General features: G+C 37.2%; 1 protein-coding gene across 1 annotated transcript in view; it reads left to right on the forward strand.

Moving 5' to 3' along the window:
- Positions 1 to 18462, forward strand: part of EVI5 (ecotropic viral integration site 5) — a 240691-nt gene that overhangs the window by 127098 nt on the left and 95131 nt on the right. The gene's annotated exons all lie outside the window — the stretch shown is intronic.

An 18462-nucleotide genomic window follows, 5' to 3' on the forward strand; every position in this document is an offset into this window, starting at 1 on the left:
TGTTGTGCTGTCACTGTAGTTTTGCCTTTTTTAGGATGTCATATAAGTGGAATCATAAGGTATGAAGCTTTTGTGTCTGGCTTCTTTCAGTTAGCATATCCCCTCACTTTTTTTTCTTTTTGGCAATTATTTTCTTTGTGATAAAATACAACATAATATTTTCCATTTATGTGAATAGTACATTTATAATGCTCTGGAACAATAACTGCCATTTATTTCTTGAACTTTTTCATCACCCCAACAGAAGCGTTGTACCTATTAAAAAATAGTTCCCCCCTTTTCCTTCCCCTGGTAAACTGTATTCTACTTTCTGTCTTGTATGGATTCACCTCTTCTAGGTATGTTACGTAAGTGGAATCATACAATAATTATCCTTTTGTGTTTCTTCAGGGTTCATCCTGGTTGTAGCATATGTAAGAATTAGGTAGTTTTTACTGTGGCTGAATAATACTCCATTTTATGTTTATACTGCATTTTGTTTTGTCTGTTGATGGTCATTTTGATTTTTGACCTTTTGGCTATTATAAACAATGCTGCTGTGATCATTAACATACAAGTATTTGTTTGAATCCCTGTTTTTTAAAAAATTTTTTTTTTTCAACGTTTATTTATTTTTGGGACAGAGAGAGACAGAGCATGAACGGGGGAGGGGCAGAGAGAGAGGGAGACACAGAATGGGAAACAGGCTCCAGGCTCTGAGCCATCAGCTCAGAGCCCGACGCGGGGCTCGAACTCATGGACCGCGAGATCGTGACCTGGCTGAAGTCGGACACTTAACCGACTGCGCCACCCAGGCGCCCCTGAATCCCTGTTTTTATTTTTTTATTTTTTTTATTTTTTTTATTTATTTTTTTTTTTTATATGAAGTTTATTGACAAATTGGTTTCCATACAACACCCAGTGCTCATCCCAAAAGGTGCCCTCCTCAATACCCATCACCCACCCGCCCCTCCCTCCCACCCCCCATCAACCCTCAGTTTGTTCTCAGTTTTTAACAGTCTCTTATGCTTTGGCTCTCTCCCACTCTAACGTCCTTTTTTTTTTTTTACCTTCCCCTCCTCCATGGGTTCCTGTTAAGTTTCTCAGGATCCACATAAGAGTGAAACCATATGGTATCTGTCTTTCTCTGTATGGCTTATTTCACTTAGCATCACACTCTCCAGTTCCATCCACGTTGCTACAAAAGGCCATATTTCATTTTTTCTCATTGCCACGTAGTATTCCATTGTGTATATAAACCACAATTTCTTTATCCATTCATCAGTTGATGGACATTTAGGCTCTTTCCATAATTTGGCTATTGTTGAGAGTGCTGCTATGAACATTGGGGTACAAGTGCCCCTATGCATCAGTACTCCTGTATCCCTTGGGTAGATTCCTAGCAGTGCTATTGCTGGGTCATAGGGTAGGTCTATTTTTAATTTTCTGAGGAACCTCCACACTGCTTTCCAGAGCGGCTGCACCAATTTGCATTCCCACCAACAGTGCAAGAGGGTTCCCGTTTCTCCACATCCTCTCCAGCATCTATAGTCTCCTGATTTGTTCATTTTGGCCACTCTGACTGGCGTGAGGTAATACCTGAGTGTGGTTTTGATTTGTATTTCCCTGATAAGGAGCGACGCTGAACATCTTTTCATGTGCCTGTTGGCCATCTGGATGTCTTCTTTAGAGAAGTGTCTATTCATGTTTTCTGCCCATTTCTTCACTGGGTTATTTGTTTTTCGTGTGTGGAGTTTGGTGAGCTCTTTATAGATTTTAGATACTAGCCCTTTGTCCGATATGTCATTTGCAAATATCTTTTCCCATTCCGTTGGTTGCCTTTTAGTTTTGTTGGTTGTTTCCTTGGCTGTGCAGAAGCTTTTTATCTTCATAAGGTCCCAGTAATTCACTTTTGCTTTTAATTCCCTTGCCTTTGGGGATGTGTCGAGTAAGAGATTGCTACGGCTGAGGTCAGAGAGGTCTTTTCCTGCTTTCTCCTCTAAGGTTCTGATGGTTTCCTGTCTCACATTTAGGTCCTTTATCCATTTTGAGTTTATTTTTGTAAATGGTGTGAGAAAGTGGTCTAGTTTCAACCTTCTGCATGTTGCTGTCCAGTTCTCCCAGCACCATTTGTTAAAGAGGCTGTCTTTTTTCCATTGGATGTTCTTTCCTGCTTTGTCAAAGATGAGTTGGCCATACGTTTGTGGGTCTAGTTCTGGGGTTTCTATTCTATTCCATTGGTCTGTGTGTCTGTTTTTGTGCCATGAATCCCTGTTTTTAATCATTTGGCATATATACCTAGAAGTGAAGGTCCTGGATCATGTGGTAATTCTATGCTTAACTTTTTGAGCAAACACCAAAGTATTATCCACAATGGCTGTACCATTTTACATTCCCACCAGCAATGTACAAGGGTTCTAATAAATTTCTCCACATCCTCACCAACTCTTGTTATTTTCTGTTTTGTCTTGTTTTGCTTTTGGTTTCTTATTTTTTAGTAATAGCCATCCAGTAATTGGAGGTGATATTTCATTGTGGTACCGAGGAATAAATTTAACAAAGAAGATGAAAAACTCACATTGAAAACTGTGAGTCCTTGTTTATTTAACTATTGATGAAAGAAACTGAAGACATAAATAAATTGAAAGACATCCCATGTTTATGGATTGGAAGACTTAATAGTGTTAAGATATCAACACTACCCAATATGATCTACAAATTCAGTTCTAATCAATCCTATCAAATTTCTAACAATCTTTTGCAGAAATGGGAAAGCAATCCTAAAATTCACATGGAACTGCAAGGAGCCCTAAATATTGAAAATAGTCTTAGAAGAGTTGAAGGATTCAAACTTCCCAATTTGAAAATTTACTACAATCCTAGAGTACTCAAAACAATATGCTACTGTTATGAAGATAGACATATAGATCAATGGAATAGAAATTTTGACAGTCTAGAAATAAACCCATACATCTATGGCCAGTTGATTTTTGACATGGGTGCCAAGGCCATTCCATGAGTAAAGAATAGTCTCTTTGACTAATCGTGCTGGCAGAACTGTATACCCTCATGAAAAAGAATGAACTGGGACCCACCCCTACCACATACCATATATAAAAATAAACTCAAGGGGTGCCTGGGTGGCTCAGTCGGTTAAGTGTTCGACTCTGTCTCAGGTCATGATCTTGTGGTTTGTGAGTTTGAGCCCTGTGTCGGGCTTTGTGCTGACAGCTTGGAGCCTGGAGCCTGCTTCAGATTCTGTGTCTCTTTCTCTGTCTGCCCCTCCCCTGCTCATGCTCTGTCTCTCTCTGTCTCTCAATAATAAATGTTAAAAAAAAATTTTAAAAAACCCTCAAAATGATCAATGATCTTCATAGAAATTTTATAGTTTTAAAATAACTCTTCTATGATTTTAAAACTGTAACAATCTTAGAACACATGGATAAATCTTTATAACCTGCAATTTGGCAAGAGATTCTTGGATACCAAAAGCATGGGCAACAAAAGGAAACATGTAAATTCGACTCCATCAAAATTAAAACCTTTTGGGCATCAAAGGGCATTATCCAGAAAACGGAAGGGCAACACACAGAATGGTATAAAATACATGCAAATCATGTATTTGATCAGAGTTTAGCATCCAGAATATATATAAAGAACTCTTAGAACTCAACAAAAAGACAACACGATTTATTTTTTTTATTTTTATTTTTTTTCAATATATGAAATTTATTGTCAAATTAGTTTCCATACAACACCCAGTGCTCATCCCAAAAGATGCCCTCCTCAATACCCATCACCCACCCTTCCCTCCCTCCCACCCCGCATCAACCCTCAGTTCTCAGTTTTTAACAGTCTCTTATGCTTTGGCTCTCTTCCACTCTAACCTCTTTTTTTTTTTTCCTTCCCCTCCCCCATGGGTTTCTGTTAAGTTTCTCAGGATCCACATAAGAGTGAAACCATATGGTATCTGTCTTTCTCTGTATGGCTTATTTCACTTAGCATCACACTCTCCAGTTCCATCCACGTTGCTACAAAAGGCCATATTTCATTCTTTCTCATTGCCACGTAGTATTCCATTGTGTATATAAACCACAACTTCTTTATCCATTCATCAGTTGATGGACATTTAGGCTAAAGGACCTGAATGTGAGACAGGAAACCATCAAAACCCTAGAGGAGAAAGCAGGAAAAGACCTCTCTGACCTCAGCCATAGCAATCTCTTACTCGACACATCCCCAAAGGCAAGGGAATTAAAAGCAAAAATGAACTACTGGGACCTTATGAAGATAAAAAGCTTCTGCACAGCAAAGGAAACAACCAACAAAACTAAAAGGCAAGCAACGGAATGGGAAAAGATATTTGCAAATGACATATCGGACAAAGGGCTAGTATCCAAAATCTATAAAGAGCTCACGAAACTCCACACCCGAAAAACAAATAACCCAGTGAAGAAATGGGCAGAAAACATGAATAGAAACTTCTCTAAAGAAGACATCCGGATGGCCAACAGGCACATGAAAAGATGTTCAACGTCGCTCCTTATCAGGGAAATACAAATCAAAACCACACTCAGATAGATGTCACCTCACGCCAGTCAGAGTGGCCAAAATGAACAAATCAGGAGACTATAGATGCTGGAGAGGATGTGGAGAAACAGGAACTCTCTTGCACTGTTGGTGGGAATGCAAATTGGTGCAGCCGCTCTGGAAAGTAGTGTGGAGGTTCCTCAGAAAATTAAAAATAGACCTACCCTATGACCCAGCAATAGCACTGCTAGGAATTTACCCAAGGGATACAGGAGTACTGATGCATAGGGGCACTTGTACCCCAATGTTTATAGCAGCACTCTCAACAATAGCCAAATTGTGGATAGACAACACAATTTAAAAATGAGCAAAGGATTGCAACATTATTTACAGTTACCAAGACATGGAAGTGTCTATTGAAAAATGAATGAACAAAGATAATAGTGTATGTATGTGTGTGTATAAACAGGAATATTTTTTTAAATTTTTTTTAACGTTTATTTTTGAGACAGAGAGAGACAGAGCATGAACAGGGGAGGGGCAGAGAGAGAGGGAGACACAGAATCTGAAACAGGCTCCAGGCTCTGAGCTGTCAGCACAGAGCCCGACGCGGGGCTTGAACTCACGCACCGTGAGATCATGACCTGAGCCAAAGTCGGACGCTTAACCGACCAAGCCACCCAGGCGCCCCTAAACAGGAATATTTTTCAGCTACAGAAAAAGAATGAAATCTTGACATTTACAACAACATGAATGGACCTTGAGGACATTATGCTAAAAGAAACAAATAATAGACAAATACCTTGTGATCTCACTTATAGGTGGAATCTTAAAAAAAAAAAACAAAACTCATAAAGAGAACAGATTGGTGGTTGTCAGAGGTGGGGAGAGGGAAGGTGAAATGAGATGAAGAGCAGTCAAAAGTTATAAATTCCCAGTTACAATTGAGTTATGGGGATTTAATATACATCATGGTGACCGTAGTTATTGCATATTTATTTATTTATTTATTTATTTATTTTTAATTTTTTTTTTTTCCACGTTTATTTTTGGGACAGAGAGAGACAGAGCATGAACGGGGGAGGGGCAGAGAGAGAGGGAGACACAGAATCTGAAACAGGCTCCAGGCTCTGAGCCATCAGCCCAGAGCCCGACGCGGGGCTCGAACTCACGGACCGTGAGATCGTCACCTGGCTGAAGTCGGACGCTTAACCGACTGCGCCACCCAGGCGCCCCAGTTATTGCATATTTAAAAGCTAAGAGAGTAAGTCTTAAGAGTTCTCAACACGAGAAAAATTGTGTAACCATATGGTGACAGATACTAACTAGACTTAGCATGGTGATCATTTCAAAACATAAATAGTGAATCATTACATTCACACAACTGATATATGTCAATTGTGCCTCAATAAAAAATTTTTTTAATGAAAAAAGGAGTTAAATAGACCTTTCTCCAAAGAAGATATACAAATGGACAAGTATATAACAGGACACTCAATATCATTATTAGTCATTAGGGAAATGCAGATCAGTATCATGATGAGATACTGTGTCACACTCACTAAGATAGCTATAATAAAAAGCCGGAAAATAACAAATGTTGGCAAGGAGATCGAGAAACAGCTGCTGTGGAAATTAGTGGTTCCTCAAAAAGTTAAATGTAGAATTATCATGTGACCCACAGTTCAATTTCTAGGTGTATACCCAAAAGAATGGAAAACTGCTATTTAAAACAATCATGTGTACACATATTTGTAGCAACACTGTTCATAAAATGGATATAGCCCAAAGGTCTATCATTGAATGGATAAACAAATTGTGGTATATGCACACAATGAAGTATTACTCAGCCACAGAAAGGAATAAAATACTTATACATGCTATACTATGGATGAAACTCCAAAATCTTAAGCTAAGTGAAAGAAGCCAGACACAAAGATCACATATTGTATGATTCCATTTTTATGAAATATCCAGACTAGATAAATCCATAGAGATAGAAGGCAAATTGGTATTTGCCAGAAGGTTTGTGTGGGAAAGGAGTGAGAAACTGCTTGATAGGTAAGAGGTTTTACTTGGACTGATGGAAGTATTTTAGAACTAGATAGAATTGGTAGTTGCACAACATTTTGAATGTCCTAAATGTCACTGAATTGTTCACTTTAAAATACTTATTTGGATTTTGCCTCAATAAATTCTATGAAGAAAAAGAGACTATGGAAATGAAGGTAGAAGTCTCAAGAAAATAACACACTTAGTTTGAATGGTTGCAGTAGAAGGTGGGAATTCGGGAGAATGTATAACATCCCAGCGCTGGAACCCATTCGTTAAGGTCAGGGTAGGACCAGAAGCAAGTGAGCTAACTTGTATGAGGAGCCTGAGAAGATTGAGAGCTCCCTCAGGGCTGGGGTTGGGCTTGTTTTTATCAAGAGTTGTGGTTGCATTGAGACAGAAATTGGAAATGTATATGGCATAATAGCTAATGAGGGTGACTCTCCCTCAAGTGAATTTTCAAGAGTGAAGGATTAAGGATGGTCTGCCTATAACTGTTGTACACAATATACTAAATACAATTGGGGGAAAAGTATAAAAATATGAAAAAATGTACCATGCAAACACTGAGCAGAAGAAAGCTGGAGTGTCTGTATTAATATCACATAAAGTAGACTTCAGAACAAGGAATAGTTCCTAGAACAAAGATTTCCTGGTAGTAGTAGGGTCAGTTCACAAAGACCTAACAATCTTAATTAGGATTGTATATATTTAGGAGTGTATGTTTCCTAACACGTGTGCTCCTAACAACAGAGGAGTGTAAAGCTGAACTGGTAGAACTGAAAGGTGAAGTGGACAAATCCACAGTTGTAGTTGGAGTCTTCAGTACTTCTGTGTCTCAGTAATTGATGAAATGAGTAACTGGAATATCTGTATGGGTGTAGAAGAACTATGCAACATTATCAACTAACTTGACCTACTTGGCATTTATGGAACATTTCACCTAATAACAGCAGAATACATATTATTTTCAAGTTCACGTAGAACATTTACAAAGATAGATCATATTCTGGGCCATAAAATTTAGAGTAAATGGAATCATACTAGGTATCTTCTTTGACTAACAGCATTCAGTTAGAAATTAATAATAGATATCTGGAAAATCCCCCAAATGTTTGGAAGTTAATGCATTTTTATCCATGTGTCAGAAAAATCTCAAAGGAAATTAGAACATACTGAATTAAATGAAAATGAAGACACAACATTATCAAAATTTGTAGGATTCACCTAAAGCAGTGGAAAAACTTATAAGTGGAAAACTTATAGCATTGAATGCTTATATTAGGAAAGGAAATAAGTCTCAAACCAATATTCTAAGGTTAAGAAACTAGACCTAGAAGAGGAAATTCAACCTAAAGCAGGTAGAAAGAATAAGAAATAAAAAGAGTAGAAACCAGTGTAATTGAAAACAGCACAAAACAAAAATAGAGAAAATCCATGAAACCAAATGCTCATTCTTCAAAATCATTAATAAAGTTGATAAACTTCTTTCTAGGCTGATAAACTTTCTCTCTAGACTAAAGAGAGAAGAAACAGTAGAGAAGAAACAGTAATCAATGTTAGGGGTAACCTTGACTTCTGACTGATACAGCCAAGTTGTCTTATATTCTGGAGCTGTTCTTCATGGTGTTATATTTCCTTTAATTAGATTCAGTTAAACAGTTTTAACATCTAGATGATAGGTAATGTGACTTTGCTTTGAGTCAGGAAGCACATAACATAAGTTGTTCCCACTATTAGTAATACCAAGATTGATTACCTTGCTGTTTGGTTACCACAGACTCTCTGCCTTGTAAAGATAAGGTTTCTTCTTTGCGACTATTAAGTAATCTATTGGAAAATACTTTGGTACCAAATAAGTCTCTTGTCCTCTATTCACCTTGTACGTGATAGTTTTAGCATCTACTGACTGAGTTTCCAAAAGGTGATTTTCATATTTTCTCATTTTTTCTATACTTATTAGCTAATGTTCCTCTGTAAAGAGACTTTTCTCTTTCTTCCTCTCTAATCTCTTTTACTCATTCACGATGGACTCTTGTATCATTCCAGCTTCATGGACTTGTGTTTAATGTTTCATATAATTTTTAGTGATTTTTAATGCTATTGTTATAGTGATATGCCATTCTTATTTAGCAATAATATATATACACACACACACACATACATACATATATTAAACTTTTTTCAAATGTTTGTTTATTTTTGAAGGAGAGAAAGAGCATGAGTGGGGGAGGTGCAGAGAGAGAGGGAGACACAGAATTTGAAGCAGGCTCCCGTCTCTGAGCTGTCAGTACAGAGTCCAACGCGGGCTCAAACACTTGAGCTGTGATATCATGACCTTAGCTGAAGTCACATGCTTAACTGAGCCACCCAGGCACCCCTATATATATTAAACTTCTTAGCAGTTTTTAAAAGTTAACTTTATTTTTAATTAATTTTGATCATTGATGTTCTTCGGAAAGCATTTCTGCAGTACATAATTACTGAATGATTATCTTTGACAGGTCATTAATTTCATTTTATGCTGGACCTTGATAGTTTGAACTTGATATTGTTGGTTTTCAGAAATGATCGAGTGAATTTATTACCAAATTTAGCATTTAGTACACTAAATAAAATTTAATATTTAGTATTTAGTAATACTAATTAAATATTGCATATTAAATCATCTGTAAGATAAAACCAAAGCATTAAGATTAAACTGTTCCTTTAAGTATTTGTTTTACATGTTTCATGTCAGTTTTTCCAGGAAGCCCATAGAAGTAGAAGTGATCCAATGATATTTCATACAATTGTATGTTTGACTCTGTCCCTTTTGAGTGTAGGGGGGCATGATGTATTTGTTAAACAATATATCCTGATAACCACTGTCTTTGAGTCTTGCTTGGTCTATTTAAAAGCTTTTTTGGCTTACACATACGTGCTTATCATTCATTTTATTCTGAGTAAGTAATTTTGTCCAGCAGTCTGTTGGTTAGGATCAAGCATAAACAAGAAGAATTGTAATAGTTAAAGCTGCTGAGTGCTGAAGTGACTGCAGTTTGAAGTTCTTGGGACCTTTGTACTAGGAAGTTCTTAAGGGGAAGCTAGAAAAGATTTCTTCTGACATTCCTTCCTTTTGCTGTAATTCTAGAAGAAAGCATGAAAGAATTATGTGATACTTTTAAGAGCCAAGGGTTTGATTTGAAGAATAAAAACTAACCTTACTTAAATTGAACACATGAATAAAGTTTAATAAACTAAAGACTACCAGTTTCTCAGTGGAAGTTGTGAAATCTGCACAATTTATTTTAGAGAAAGTATTTGTTCAGCAGCATTAGTAGGAATTACCCGATACCTGATTATCTAGTAGGTTTGCTTTTCTTTATGAATATGGAAGTTAATGTTTAACATCTCTTCCTGCATTCTAAACATGATTTAGCTCTACTTCAGTGACATTTTAAGAAAAAGCCAATTAATTTGTAATATTTGGTAAGTTTACATAAGTCTAAAAATTCAAATAGAGTAATGACTTTACACATTTAGTAAACTTTTAACACTTTTCATCAGTATGCTTGTAAATCTGGACAAAAGTTTTCTTCCAAAACTAATTGTGACCTTAGTCTAGATTAAATGTTTTACAGTAGTTATCAGCTTAAGTAATAAATGAGCATCCACCATCATGGAAGTAATTGTTTTCTTAACTTTTTTTTCCGCATTAAGAAAAGAATCTTGCAGTTTAAGTGTGTAAATAACCAGAGATAAACTTCCACCTTAAAGGATATATATGATTTCTTAATTTTTTTTTTTTTAGTTTGTTTTTTTTGACAGAGAGAGAGAGAGCGCGCGAGAGAATCGCAAGCAGGCTCTGCACTGTCAGTACAGAACCTGATAGGGCTTAAACTCAGTAACCTTGAGATCATGAACTGAGCCAAAATCAAGAGTTGGACACTTAACCGACTGAGCCCCAGGGATGTATATAACTTTTAAGATGTTGGGAGCAAGTCATTTTAAAAGGATACACCAATTATTCAAAAAAATATTCAGTGTGGTAGATCTTTAAATAGTACATCCATATTGCTTGGATTTTTAAAAAATAACTATTTGGAGCATGTGGTAGAGGAAGTTACAGACTTTTTTGGGATTCATATGCTGAAGCTGAGAGCAAGATACAGATTCTTTTTTAAATTGAAGTACAGTTGACACATTAAGTTTGCTTCAGGTGTACAACCTCATGATTCAGGAATTCTATACACTACAAAATGCTTACCCACAATAAAAGTGTATTACAGTATTATTGACTACATTCCTTACGCTGTACTTTTCATCCCTGTGACTTGTTCATTTTGTAACTGAGCGTTTGTACTGCTTGATCTTCTTTACCTCTGTCACCCATCCCCCACACTCTTCCCTTTGGTAACCACCAGTTCTCTGTGAGTCTGTTTCTATGATTTTTTACTTAATTTTTTCCTTTCTGTTTTTGTTTTGTGGTATAGACTCCTACTCTGGACTACTTGCCTTGTGTAATAGTTTTTTCAGGTGCTTTGTAGAAATGTACCATATTTCCATGCTAGTATAAATTGTGGTTATTTTTGAAACAAATAGATTTTATAGGCTGTTTTTGCAGTCTTCAGTTACCACTACCCATGTTAACATAAAGTATATAATAGAGGGGAGTTTTGTTGTTATTTAATCAGAATGTAGTTGGCATTAGTGTCAATAGTACATGATGATTCAACAGTTCCATACATTATGAAATGCTCACTACAATAAGTGTAGTTATCTGTCACCATGCAAAGTTACTATATTATTATTGACTATATTCCCTGTGCTGTACTTTTCGTGTTGTTGTTTTTTAAACCAAGAGTTGACTAATTTATTCAGCAAATATTGTTTGCTTACCTACTATAAAAAGCACAGTTTAGTTCTGACAGTGCAGTAGCACATCAGCCAAACTTGCTGTCATTGTTTGTATACATAGAGGTAGATATTTTAAAAATTAGTTACAGGGACACCTGGCTGGCTCAGTGGGTTAAGTGTCTAACTTCAGCACAGGTCATGATCTCACGGCTCTTGAGGTCAAGCCCCACTTTGGGCTCTGTGCTAACAGCTCAGAGCCTGAAGCCTGCTTTGGATTCTGTGTCTCCCTCTCTCTGCCCCTTCCCTCCTCATGCTCTGTCTGTCTCTCTCTCTCAAAAATAAACAATAAAAAAAATACACAGTTAATTGTTTAATTAAAGTTGTTTTAAAAACTACAAAAAGAATACAGAGTTCCATGAAGCGTGTGGGTTCCTAAATAGAACATATAATGAACAGGTTTTGAACTCAGTTGCTTGATTTATAATTAAATTCAGGTGATATTTGATATATTTGTGTAGACAGTCCTTTTTCCAATTTGGATTTTTTTTCGTAATATAAGAAACCTCTCCACTAAACACAAATTTTTGCTTTTCACTGTATCACTCACATAGTCTTCAAACATTGAATGTGAGAATTCATTTGTTTGTTTTACTCAAGACACAAACAAAAAAGATTACTAAGGGTTTTCCGACTCACTTTTGTAATTTTTGTAATGCCAGAAAAGCATATGGAGTTGAAAAACAGAGGCTTCACCTACTAAACAAAATTCTGTTTCATTGGAGTGGTATTGCTGGTGTCACAGAAACATTGAGATTCATTGACAAAGGTGAACTTGATGTTAAGTGTAGAGAAGTCATTCATTTTTTGTTTTAATTTTTTTTAAGTTTATTTATTTTGCAAGAGACAGCATGAGTGGCAGGAGGTTGGGGGGGCAGAGAGAGAGGGAGAGAGAAAATTTCAAGCAGGCTCCACAGTGCCAGCACAGAGCCTGACACGAGGCTTAAACTAATGAAACTGCGAGATCATGACCTGAGCTGAAACCAAGAGTCGGACACTTAACTGACTGAGCCACCCAGGTGCCCTGAGAAGTCATTCATTATTTATAGACTTTTAAATAAATTGTCACTTGCTGACTTACCAGCCATCATAACTGTAGCAGTTTTCATTTGATAAACCATATGTTTGTCCAGGTTACGAATGTGAATATGAAATACACTTTTCTAAGAATTTTTTATTTTTTTTAAGATTTTTTGAATGATTTTAATTTATTTTGAGGGAGAGAGAGAATGTGAGTGGGGAGGAGCAAAGGGAGAGAGAGAATCCTAAGCAGGTTCTGCGCTTTTTATTGCAGAGTCTGACAGGGGCCTCAATCCTGTGAGATCATGGCCCCAGCCTATATCAAGAGTCGGTTGCTTAACTGACTAAGCCACCCATGCCCCCGTAAGAATTTGTTATAAGAACGTTATGTGAGATGTTTACATTATTTTTAGATGCTTATATATTTTTAAATGTTTATTTATTTATTTACAGAGATAAGAGCTGGGGAAGGCCAGAGAGAGGGAGGGAGGGAGAGAGAATCCCAAATAGGCTCCATGCTCAGTGCAGACCCCAGTGCTGGCCTTGATCCCACAACTCGTGAGATCATGACCTGAGCGGAAATCAGGAGTTGGACACTTAACCAACTAAGCCACCCAGGTGCCCCAAGATGCTTATATTTAAAAAAAAAAAAAAAAAATTTTTTTTTTTAACGTTTATTTATTTTTGAGACAGAGAGAGACAGAGCATGAACGGGGGAGGGTCACAGAGAGAGGGAGACACAGAATCTGAAACATGCTCCAGGCTCTGAGCTGTCAGCACAGAGCCCGATGCGGGGCTCGAACCCACGGACCATGAGATCATGACCTGAGCCAAAGTCGGACGCTTAACCGACCGAGCCACCCAGGCGCCCCAAGATACTTACATTTTTAATACTATACCGTTAATTCTTAGAACAGTACATATTAAAACAGTATATTAATTGCCTTAATAATATTTCAACCCTTATGTGGCTTAAAGATTAAGAACATGGGCTCTGTAGTCCATACTCCCAATTAACAGAACTGCCAATTGCTGTGTGACTTTTTAGTTTCCTTATTAGGAAAGTAGAGGTTGTAGTGAAAGTTAGGTGAGAATACAATGCACTTAAGGTGTGCCTGCCACTTAATGAACACTCAGTAGATACAAGTCGCTATCATCTTTGTTGTTACCATAAACTTTAAAACCAGGTTTATAGTGAGTGGAAGAGGAACATTTTACAACAGAACAGCTGTATCAGAAATGGTCAAGGTTTGGACACAGTGTGATAGGTGCTGTTAAACCTCTGAGCTTGGCTTTGATGTTTCTCTTCCTTCCTCTCAAAAGTTGATCATTCTTTTCCTGATTTCAAGTCAACTTCATGAAAGTCCAATTTTTGTTTTGGTTTATATTTAAGTTTTTGCTGTTATGTTGTTGGTTTTAGGATTTTAGTTTTTTGTTTTTTCTTTGTCTATTTGGTCTGGAAAAATTATAGAATGAGGTAGACCAGCCATGCTTAGTTCTCCTAAATAGACATGGAACTAGGAAGTTCACAGTGTTCACCTGTTTCACAGCCTCTACCCCTCATGGCACTTGTCCTGGTAAGGAAGTGACAATACCCACATTTGCTGCAGTTTTTTTTTTTCCCCCCCAGGCTTTGTAGTGCCAGTCACCTTTCCTGACATCTCCTTTTCCAGTGTGAGTGAGTGAAAAGGCTTCAACAAACAAACCTCTGTTTTATAAATAACATTTTCTTTTTTCCTGTGTAAAATGAAAAAAAAAAAAAAAACCCAAACACTGAAACAGGTAGTTTATAGTCCACAGCAGCATATGTTAACATTGCCACTTTGATGCCAGTTCTTCCACTCACTGGTTGTGTATACTTAATCAGGGTACTTCTTTAGTTCTGTGTATAATAGAGGCTTGCTGAGACTTAAGGAAGTTGATACTCTACAGTAATACCTGGCACATAATGAGTGCTCAATGGTACCTATTATTAGGATTAATGTTAACATTATTCCATTATTCTACCAGCTTGCTTGAGAAATGTCATAGGCTGTTAGTAATAAAAACCAAAACTTAGAGGTAAATCTGACTTGGCAAAATTTTTAGTAGACTAAACACTGACATAAGTATCACTTTCCTGACCATATTTAGATCTGCAAAGATTTGAAACAAGAAGAAATAAATAAATTTGAACCAAAAAAAATTGGAAATGGTAGAAATAACAACCAAAAAAGAGTTAAATTGCAGAAGCTATAATGGGTCAAATTTGAAATGGACCAAAACCCAAAGAACAATAAAACTTCTAAATCCATATATTTAATCTTATTTGTAAAATTTACCCTATATTACTCAAGGTTCTCCAGAGAAACAATCAGTAAGACACATACATAGTTTTATTGAGAATAATTGACTCATGTCATTATGAAGGATAATAAGTCCCATGATCTACCCTCTGTAGGAAAGCTAGTGGTGTAATTCTAGTTCAAGTTCAAAGGCCTAAGAGCCAGGGAAGCTGATGGTGTGAATTCCAGTCCAAGGGTAGGAGAAAACCAATGTCCCAGCTCAGGCAGGCAGCAAGGGAATGTATCTTCCACTTTTTGTTCTGTTCAGGCCCTCAGTGGATTGGATGATGCCCAATGACATTGGGAGGGCAATGTACTAAGTATTCTGGAAGCACCCTCAGAAACACCCAGAAGTAATGTTTTAATCTGGACCCCGTGGCCTACTCAAGTTGACACAAAAAATTAACCATGATAAGTCCAACCCTTGTCAACTTCACAACCATGTGCATCTCCTTAAACCATACTTATTTACATAAAGACAGCAACAAGGTCATAATTCTGCCTAACATGATACGGTTATCCTGTGCGCAACTGAAAATGCACTAACACCTTCCCCTGAAAAGAAGTTAATGTCTTTCAGTAATGTTTTCCCTTCTTGATATCCTATAACTTAAATACTGTGATGTAAAATTAACAATAAATACTTTGATATAAAGTCCCTGCATCTTATATGATAAGAAAATAAGAGAGGAAAGAAAACACATGTTCTTTGCAAAATTAGAAGGAAGTACTCTTGACAATAACAGTCCTCATTTCTGTCATGTGATTGTAGCTTATATTTATAACTGTCTTCTACCCACTCTGTATTCCCTTCACTTTCAACAAGCACTTCAGCAGGTCATGATTTTTTGCCTGGTGAGGTAATCCAGACCTTGATTCCTGAAGGGTCTGGGCCATTAGTAATCCTTCCTGGTTTTTCATTGACCTTAATCACAGGGTGTGGTAATACTAACAGACTCTCTAAAGGACCTTCTTGTGTTCCAGACAGATTTGTTTCCACCTCTTGATTCCTGGATTTGTGAATCCTGATTGTGGAAGAAAAAGCACCACATAGTGGATTCAGAGCACATTCATCATTCTGGAGAACCTTGCCCCAGCCCTGCAAGATACTGCCATTTAGCTGGCACTGTCGTTTAGTCTTCAAAAGGTCATTCCACCGTTTTGTCAACCCAGCTGCTTCAGAATGTTAGAAAACGTGTCAAGACTAGTGAATTCCATGAGCATGGGCCCATGCTTTGTGGAATACTATGATGATGGATAAGGCATTCTGTAAGTCCATAGGTGATAGTTTTGATAAAAGCATTGTGTGCAGGGAGGGCAAATTCATATCTGGAGTAAGTGTCTATTCCAATAAGAACAATGCTGCCCCTTTCATGATAAAAGCAGTCCATTGTAAGTAACCTGCCTGCCACCAGATAGCTGGCAAGTTACCCCAGTGAATGGTGTCATATCAGAGGCTCAGTGTTGGTCTTTGCTCTTGGCAGAGTGGACTCTCATCAGTGACCATAACCTTGGTGAATGGAAGTCTGTGTTGCTTAGATGCATAACCTCCATCCCTCCCACCATGGCTGCTATGTTCATAAGCCTATTGGACAATGTTGGGTGGCTGAGGAAAGAGGCTGACTGGTAACCACTGAATGGGTCATCTTATCCAATTAATTTTTAAAATTCTCTGCTGAGGTCACCCTTTGGTGAGCATTCACAGGGGAAACAAATAAATGTCTTTTTGTTTTTTAGCCCATTGAAAGAGGTCTGTCTGTATCTTCCCCAGATTTTTTACCAATTTTCCCTTCCTCTACATTAAACTAAGGCACGTCTGGCATTTCCAGTTCATTCGCTGTGAGCCACCTTTTGGTCCATTTTTCAGCCAACCAAACAAATGCCAGAACTTTTTCTAACTCCCTAAGCTGCAACAATAAATGAAGAGCCTATATGAATATTAAGAATGATTCCAATGAAAATACTTTTTGTCCAATAAAAATGCATATGAATATAAGTGGACAGGAATAATTGCCATATAGGAAGTTGATAATTGGGTGAAATTAACTTAGTGGTGTTAGGTTCATTCTGAATATTTTTTTTAAGTATATCAATGCTTGTATAATTTTCATTAACATATTTGTATTAATAGACACGGAATCAAAACTTCCTCAAGCTCCAAACAATAGGGTCAGAAAACATCTACTTGGTGCAGGTGGTAGAATTGTAAAAATGCCCCGTGTTTATTATAATTTACTATGGTATGTAACACAAAATATTGAATAATGCTGTAAGTGCTACAATAGTTAGGAGGGAATTTATGTGGGGCGCCTGGGTGGCTCAGTTCCTTGAGTGTCCGACTTCGGCTCAGGTCATGATCTCCCGGTTTGTTAATTCCAGCCCCATGTCGGGCTCTATGCTGATAGCTCAGAGCCTGGAGCCTGCTTCGGATTTTGTGTCTCCTCCTCTTTCTGCCCCTCCCATGCTCATGCTTCTGCTCTGTCTCTGAATAATAAATAAACGTTGAAAAAAAAATTTTTTTAAAGGGAATTTATTTAAGAATATAGCAGTTCAGAGAAAGGGCATGAATAAAAACAATGACAATGAAGATGGAGAGGAGCAAGCAAATTCAAGAGATACCTGGAAGAAAAGGTTTGGGTATGTTATGGGTTGACTAGAAGAGGGAAAGTTTTGGCTTGGCCAGTTGTTAGATGGTGGGATCCTTAGCAGAAATAGTATATACACGAGGAGGAAAAGATGGGGAGTTGACTTGTAACATGTTGAATGTGAGGTGAATATGCAGGCAACCAGACAGAGAAAACCAGTAGCTAGTTGTAAATACGGATCTATAGCTTAGTAGAAAGATCTGGGCTGAAAATACAGATTTGAGTTTATATACTCTGTGTATCTATGTGTGTACTGTCCCTAGAGTTTCATCATATTCTCCTTCTTACCTTCTCTCTTTCCTTCTACTTTCCCCTTTTTACTGTTACATAGATTTTCCTTGGCAAGTTCATCCACTGCCTATACTGACTACATAGAGATAACAGCTAATACTGCCTATACATACAGACTATATTAGATAGCGGATTAAATCACATAGGATGAATCTACAAAATAAGAAAACAGAAAGATTAAGAGAAAACACACAATATTGAAACCCTGGGGACTGATAGACACATACACATGTACATGTACATATAATCGTACATACCTGTATGAAGTAGCAGAATTGGCAGAGGCAACAGAGAAGATAGGCAGTAGAACTATGGAGGAGTAGCACCTCAAAATTGAAAAAGTTTTAACAATGGTCAGTCAGATTCAGTAGACTATCCAGTGAAGGTAAGAGCTGAATAAAAGGACTTTCCATTGAGTTTTTTATACCATTACTGGGTATTGATGTTGTTAGTGATTGGAACAGTTTCAGTACAGGATGAGAACTAAAGCTAGTTTACAGTGGATTAAGAAACAACCCTGAATTCGAAGGGAAATATGAAAGGAGAAATAAGATGTGTAAACTATGGAATTTAGAATTTATTCCTTGAACAATAGAAGATAATTCGATGTTTTATAAATTTTATTGATAAAAATGTGTCCCCAATGTTAGTATAGTTTTTTTTGTGCTTAGTTATATCACTTGGTTTATACCAGAGCAGTGATTTCATTCTCATATAGATCATTT

Source organism: Lynx rufus, unplaced genomic scaffold, assembly GCF_022079265.1.
Source record: "Lynx rufus isolate CCGP_SWC_20201006 ecotype Redwood Valley unplaced genomic scaffold, mLynRuf1.p SCAF_2, whole genome shotgun sequence".
In the NCBI taxonomy this organism is placed as follows: domain Eukaryota; kingdom Metazoa; phylum Chordata; class Mammalia; order Carnivora; family Felidae; genus Lynx; species Lynx rufus.